At 44.4% G+C, this 7,499-nt stretch overlaps 1 protein-coding gene across 2 annotated transcripts in view; it reads left to right on the top strand.

Annotated features, from left to right (window-relative positions):
- Positions 1 to 64: 64 nt before the first annotated feature.
- Positions 65 to 7,499, top strand: part of ift74 (intraflagellar transport 74) — a 64,947-nt gene continuing 57,512 nt past the window's right edge. Inside the window, exon 1 of one of the 2 annotated variants that reach the window (XM_062971866.1) lies at positions 65 to 220. The gene's annotated coding sequence lies outside the window, so the exon portion shown is untranslated. Of the gene's footprint in view, positions 221 to 4,906; positions 5,048 to 7,499 lie in introns of those variants that run through there. The other variant, XM_062971865.1, reaches the window with a different exon arrangement.

Genomic DNA, 7,499 nt, shown 5'->3' with positions numbered 1-7,499 from the left:
CTCCCACAATGCACCGCGGGGAGAAGACTACACTTCCCAGAAAGCAAACGTTAGCAAACAGCGCAGAGATGGAATCCTAGAGTTGGAAGACGCCCTATCCCACCCAATCAAAACATCTCTAGCCTCTGTTTAAAAAAACACCAGAGAGGAAGATCCACTACAGCATTGCACTGTCAAACAGATCCCACCATCAGGAAGTTCTTCCTAATGCTTAGGTCAGGTATGGACAAACCAGGGCCCGGGGGCCGGATGCGGCCTTTTCTCAGGCCCTCCTGTCTCACCATTCTGTCCTTCCTTTCTTCTCTCCATCCTGCCTCCTTCCCTCTCTCTTTCTCCTTTCCTTCCACCCTTTCGTCCGTCCATCCTTCCTCTCTTCTGTTCCTCCTTCCCTCCCTCCCTTTCCCTCTCATAGAATAGCAGAGTTAGAAGAGACCTCATGGGCCATCCAGTCCAACCCCCTGCCAAGAAGCAGGAAATCGCATTCAAAGCACCCCCGACAGATGGCCATCCAGCCTCTGCTTAAAAGCCTCCAAAGAAGGAGCCTCCACCACGCTCCGGGGGAGAGAGTTCCACTGCCGAACATCTCTCATAGTGAGGAAGTTCTTCCTGATGTTCAGGTGGAATCTCCTTTCCTGTAGTTTGAAGCCATTGTTCCACGTCCTAGTCTGCAGGGCAGCAGAAAACAAGCTTGCTCCCTCCTCCCTATGACTTCCCTTCACGTATTTGTACTTGGCTATCATGTCTCCTCTCAGCCTTCTCTTCTGCAGGCTAAACATGCCCAGTTCTTTAAGCCCCTCCTCATAGGGCTTGTTCTCCAGACCCTTGATCATTTTAGTCTCTCTCCTCTGGACACATTCCAACTTGTCAGCATCTCCTTTCAACTGCGGTGCCCAGAATTGGACACAGTATTGGTCTGACCAAGGCAGAATAGAGGGGGAGCATGACTTCCCTGGATCTAGATGCTATACCCCTATTTATGCAGGCCAGAATCTCGTTGGCTTTTTAAGCAGCCGCATCACATTGTAGGCTCATGTTTAACTTGTTGTCCACGAGGACTCCCAAGATCTTTTTCACATGTACTGCTGTTGAGCCAGGCGTCCCCCATTCTGTATCTTTGCATTCCATTATTTTCTGCCAAAGTGAACCCTCTCCTTCTTTCCTTCTCTTCCACCCTTTCATCCTTCCTTCCTTCACTCTTTTCTCCCACCTACCCTTTTTCTCTCTTTCTCCTTCCTTCCATCCATACATCCTTCCATCCTTTCCTCCATTCCCTTCCACCCTTCCTTCGACCCTTCCTGTTTACCCTTTCGTCCTTCTCTTTTGTCTTTCCTTCCTTCTCTTTCTTTCTTCCCTCCCTCCCTTCATTCCCTTCCACCCTTCCTTCCTTCTCTTCCTCCCTCCCTTCTCCTTTTCCTTCGTCCTTTCCTCCTGGGGGATGTTTAGCTGGTAGAAGAGGAAGTAGAGAGGGAACATGAGAACCATTTGTTAAGATTTCAAAGGGTGTCCCATTGAGGAGGAGGGAGGGGGAAAACTAAAATTTTACTGCTCTGCGGCCCTTCCACACAGCCCTATATCCCAGAATATCAAGGCAGAAAATCCCACATTATCTGAGTGTGGATTCAGATAACCCAGTTCAAAGCAGATATTGTGAGATTTTCTGCCTTGATATTCTGGGATATAGGGCTGTGTGGAAGGGCCTCAAAGACCAGGGCACAAGGGAGCAATGGATTCCAATGGCAAGGAAAGAGATTCGACTGATAAGATGAGGAAGAACTTCCTTGAGAGTGGCATAGGCTGCCTGGGAGTGTGGTGGAATCTCCTCTGGAGGCTTTTCTGCAGAGGCTGTCTATTGGGAGTACTTTGATTGTGCCTCCCTGCATAGCAGGGGGTTTGACTGGATGGTCCTTGGGGTCTCTTCCAACTCTAGGATTCTATATTGGGAGTAGGCAATACTAGGTCTAACAGATACACTTTTTCTCTCCCATCCACTATCTCATCGTGACCAAGGCCAACCCTTTCCTGTCTTTCCATCACTTTCTGGCCAGGGAGGGGATTTGGGGAGAACCATTTGAATCTATTGCTGCATTGTGTCCTAGGGCCCTTCCACACAGCCATATAACCCAAATCCACGATATCTGCTTTGAACTGGATTATCCGAGTCCACAATGCCATATAATCCAGTTCAATGTGCATTTTATACAGCTGAGTGGAATGGGCCTAAGGGACGGACTAAAGCCTGCAATGGATTCACTAGAAATAATATCCTACAAAAGCTGACTGGCACAACCTGGGGATCACGACCAGATACAGTGAAGACATCTGCCCCTATGCTTTGTTACTCTGTTGCTGAATATGCATGCCTCGTGTGAAATACATCTCACCATGTTAAAACATTGGATGTGGCTCTTAATGAGAGATGCCGCATTATCACAGGATGTCTGCGCTCTACACCGCTGGAGAAATTATACTGTTTAGCCAATATTGCACCACTTGATATCTGCCAGGAAGTAATGAAGAGACTCAGTTGTAGTGCCCCTTTTTAAGAAGGCAAACCCTGTGGAACCTCCGAGGGCCAGTTTTGCAAATAAGGAACTAGGAGGCAGAGGAAATATAAATACACAGATTTATTTGCAAATAGAGCTGCAGGTGATCATTCTGAAAGGAAAGCGGCACACAAATGAAGTTTCTCACAAAGTCCTTACAGGTTTTGCAGGAACATTTCACACTTTTAATCCTTTCATCTTGTCTGTATCCCCTTTCACCCTCCCATAGCCCCTTTGTTCAGGTGCCTATCAAAACAGTTCAGGAAAGCAAATTTCCGACAGTGTCCCAATTACAAATCATTCAATGTATCAATATACCATCTGGGCATTTTCCTGGGACTGTTTGAAGTTTCTATTTGGTTCAATTAATCAAAATAAAAATATATCAAAATGCCATTTCTGATTCCTACATCTGAGGCTGCTGTCTCTTTATGGCCTGATTGTACGAGTTCCTTGGGTCACACAGATTTCTTTGCATCTCTAAAGAACACGATGGCCTGTTTATTGCTCTGCTTCTCTTCTTAGGGTTCCATTTGATGCATGTTTTCTTTGTCCTGTTTATGTGAGCCTTTTCCTGTGTGTGTATTTTTCTATTTCTCATGGCTAAATTCTTCTAACATTAAGACTATCTTCAATTGATTTCTAAGGCTATTTATTTAATCAAACCATTCTTCATACTATCGTTATTTATTAATCAAAAGAAATCAGGTCCCTTGTCCCCTTCAGTAGCAGCTAGCAATAAAAGGACCAAGGCATTGATATCTCAGGCCCATCCTCTGTTTGGATATCAGCCAGCATGCCAATGACTTAAATCAAGAAACAGCTATCTAAGATCTACAGAGATACAGGAACACCTCAGCAAGTGAGAGTCCAAAAGTGGCAGGCTAAAACCCAGACCTCAAACCATGGCTGATATCGAATGAGAAACTCCCCCCTGGGCACAGAAGACTGGGCGAGTTGGAAGGTGCTGAACAGACTGCACTCTGGTACCACAAGATTCAGAGCCAACCTTAAGAAATGGGGCCACAAAGTGGAGTCCACAACATGTGAGTGTGGAGAGGAGCAAACCACAGACCACCTACTACAATGAAGTCTGAGCCCTGCCACACACACAACGGAGGACCTTCTTACAGGGACACCAGAGGCACTTGAAGTGGCCAGCTTCTGGTCAAGAGAAATTTAGTACAATGCCAAGTTTTCAATTTTGTGGTTTTTTATGCATAATTGTATTCTCAATTCGCTTCTGATACAATAAACAAACAAACAGGGTTTGGTTAGTCATACAGTAGAGTCTCACTTATCCAAGCTAAACGGGCCGGCAGAAGCTTGGATAAGCGAATATCTTGGATAATAAGGAGGGATTAAGGAAAAGCCTATTAAACATCAAATTAGGTTATGATTTTACAAATTAAGAACCAAAACTTCATGCTATACAACAAATTTGACAGAAAAAGTAGTTAAAAATGCAGTAATGTTATGTTGTAATTACTGTATTTATGAATTTTGTACCAAAATATCACGATATATTGAAAACATTGACTACAAAAATTGCTTGGATTATCCAGAGGCTTGGATAAGCGAGGCTTGGATTAGTGAGACTCTACTGTATTCAGTAGACTCTTAAAATATTTTTTTAAAATCAGTTATTCAAATCTTAAGGTGATTTTTAAGATAAACTGTAGAGGTGTCCTTGTTTTGAGTGTTCAGCAAACCATTCTCTCAGGCCCCTTCCACATAGCTGTATAAAATCCCACAATATCTGCTTTGAACTGGGATATATGACTGTGTGGACTCACTGGGTTGCTGTGAATTTTCCGGGCTGTATGGCCATGTTCCAGAAACATTCTCTCCTGACATTTCACCCACATCTATGGCAGGCACCCTCAGATATTTTGAGGTCTGTTGGAAACTAGGCTACTGAGGTTTATATATCTGTGGAATGTCTATGGTGGGAGAAAGAACTCTTGTCTGTCAGAAGCAAGTGTTAATGTTGCAATTGGCCAGCTTGATTAGCCTTGAATAGCCTTGCAGCTTCAAAGCCTGGCTGCTTCCTGCCCGGCGGAATCCTTCGTTGAGGTTATCTGAGTGTGGACTCAGATAACCCAGTTCAAAGTAGAAATTGTGGATTATCTGCCTTGATATTCTGGGTTACATACCTATGTGGAAGGGCCATCAGCCTCAGTGGAAGGCAAAGGCAAACCCTCTCTTGGAACAATTCTCTCCAAGACAAAAGTCCTGTGAGAGATTCGCCTAAAATTGGAAACATCTTGAAGCCAAAAGGAAATGACGTCAGAAGCAGGCTCTCTTCCCCTCCCAATTTTTAGACAATACTGCGTTCTGAGAGTAATTCCCCCAAAAGGGACACCGATCTCGCGGGAATTGGAGGACGAGAATTTAGCCAGCGTAGTGGATTGGCTGGCTTGGTTGCTAGGAGACGGTTGGCAGCGCGAGGAGGAGGCAGAGTCGAAAGGAAGCTGCTCGTTTTTCACAACGGGGGAGAGAAGGTATGGTGGCGAATGAGACGGGCATGACTAATGGTTAGCGGCCTGTACCGCAGCCACTGCCATCAGAAAAGGGGTGAAACCTTCCTTAACATAAGTATCGGGATGAGTTGCTGTGAGTTTTCCGGGCTGTATGGCCATGTTCCAGAAGCATTCTCTCCTGAAGTTTCTCCCACATCTATGGCAGGCATCCTCAGAAATTATGAAGTGTATTGAAAATTAGGCTAGTGAAGTTTATATATCTGTGGAAAGACCAGGTTGGAAGAAAGAACTCTTGCCTTTTGAGGCAAGTGTGAATATTTCAATTGATCACCTTGATTAGCATTGAAAAGCCTTGCAGCTTCAGAGCCTGGCTGCTTTGTCTACATGCTTGTGGACAAATTGGCACTGCAGACTAACTCAACCAGAGAAGTCAGCCATAGCAGAGAACTTGATGAACCAACCTGGACACAGCATATTATTTGAGGACACAGAAATGCTGGACCACTCTATCAACCACTATGTCAGACTACACAGAAAAGCCATTGAAATCCGCAAGCATGTGGACAATTTCAACAGAAAGGGGGAAACCATGAAAATGAACAAAATCCTGCTACCAGTATTAAACTCTTTTAAAAACTGTAAAATCAAGACAGTAAATAAAGCACAACACTCTGAAAACGGAGGAATTCCAGACAGGAAACAATCAGGGTCAGCTAACACCTCCCAACAAAGGATTCCTCCAGGCAGGAAGCAGCCAGGCTTTTAATCTGCAAGGCCATTAAATGCTAATCAAGTTGGCCAATTGCAACAGTCACACTTGCCTCAAACAGACAAGAGTTCTTTCTCCCACCCTGGATATTATTCCAGAGATATATAAACCCCACTTTCTCCCAACCTGGACTTTCCACAGATATATAAACGATGGCAGTGTGGAAGGGCCTTTAGATGGGAGACCTACCCTGTTTCCCCCAAAATAAGACAGGGCCTTATATTAATTTTTGCTCCAAAAGATGCATTAGGGCTTGTTTTCAGGGGTAGTCTTATTTTTCCAAATTGATTTTTAAATGAATTATATCTAGGGCTTATTTTTGAAATAGGTTATTACTTGAAACATCCTCAGAAATGCTGAAAAATCATGATAGGTCTTATTTTCAGGGTAGGTCTTATTTAGGGGAAAACAAGGTATATAACCCGGGGCCCTTCCACGCAGCCCTATATCCCAGAATATCATGGTAGAAAATTGCACATTATCTGAGTGCGGACTCAGATAACTCAGTTCAAAGCAGATATTGCAGGATTTTCTACCTTGATATTCTGGGATATAGGGCTGTATGGAAGACTCCCAGGGACATTCCAGACAGGCCCTATATCCCAGGATCTGATCCCAGGTTTTCTGTTTATCCCATATTATCTGGCAGTGCGGACTCATATAATGTCGTGTTTGAACCTGGGACCTTTCGGTTTGCAAGTTCAGCAGCTCAGTGCTTTAACACACTTCACCACTGGGGCTCCTATATGGGATTTTATACAGCTGTGTAAAAAGGCCCTCCAAGGAAGGAACGGGCAAAACTTCTTCGTGAGTGTTCCTTGCCTAAGAAAACCCTATTAAATTCATGTGGTAGCTAGAAGTCAACTGATGGCCTTTAAAGCACGCGTGCACACACACAAACAAAAGCACCAACCTCTTGGATCTGATGGCCCTTCTTCACTGCTATATAATCCTGAAGATCAAGGCAGATAATCCACATTATCTGCTTTGACCTGGATTATCTGAGTCTACACTGCCACATAATCCAGTTCAAAGCAGATAGGCTGGATTTTATATAGCCGTGTAGAAGGGGCCTGTGACAATGAACTGGGCAATTTATTTCCGAGATTGAGGGCTCTCACTGCAAAGAGGTGTGCAGTTTTTAATCTGAGTTTTAAAGTGATATGGCTGAACGAATACACTATATAATATTATGAAGGAGAAAGCAAATAGAACCATAGAGTTAGAAGATGTCATCAAGGTCATCCAATCCAGCCCTCTTCCATAAAGAACTAGCTGTGCCCGGCCACGCGTTGCTGTGGCAAAGTATGGTGGTATGGGAATTAAAGTATTGAGGAATTGGTGGTAGTTAAGGTAAAGGGTAAAGGTTTTTCCCTGACATTAAGTGCAGTCGTTTCTGACTCTGGGGTTTGGTGGTCATTTCCATTTCTAAGCCAAAGAGCCGGCGTTGTCCATAGACACCTCCAAGGTCATGTGGCATGACTGCATGGAGCGCCGTTACCTTCCCCCGGAGCAGTACCTATTCATGTACTTTCATTTGTATGTTTTTGAATTTTAGGGTTGGGAGAAGCTGGGGCTAACAGTGGGGGCTCTCTCCGCTCCCCCAATTTAAACCTGCGACCTTTCGGTCCAGAAGTTTAGCAGCTCAGCGCTTTAACACGCTGCGCCATCAGGGGATATTATTTCCTAAAGGTTGTGAATATA

Source organism: Anolis carolinensis, chromosome 2 (assembly GCF_035594765.1).
Source record: "Anolis carolinensis isolate JA03-04 chromosome 2, rAnoCar3.1.pri, whole genome shotgun sequence".
NCBI lineage: Eukaryota > Metazoa > Chordata > Lepidosauria > Squamata > Dactyloidae > Anolis > Anolis carolinensis.
Note: the sequence above shows the minus strand (reverse complement) of the source record. Positions and strands in the feature narration are given on the sequence as shown.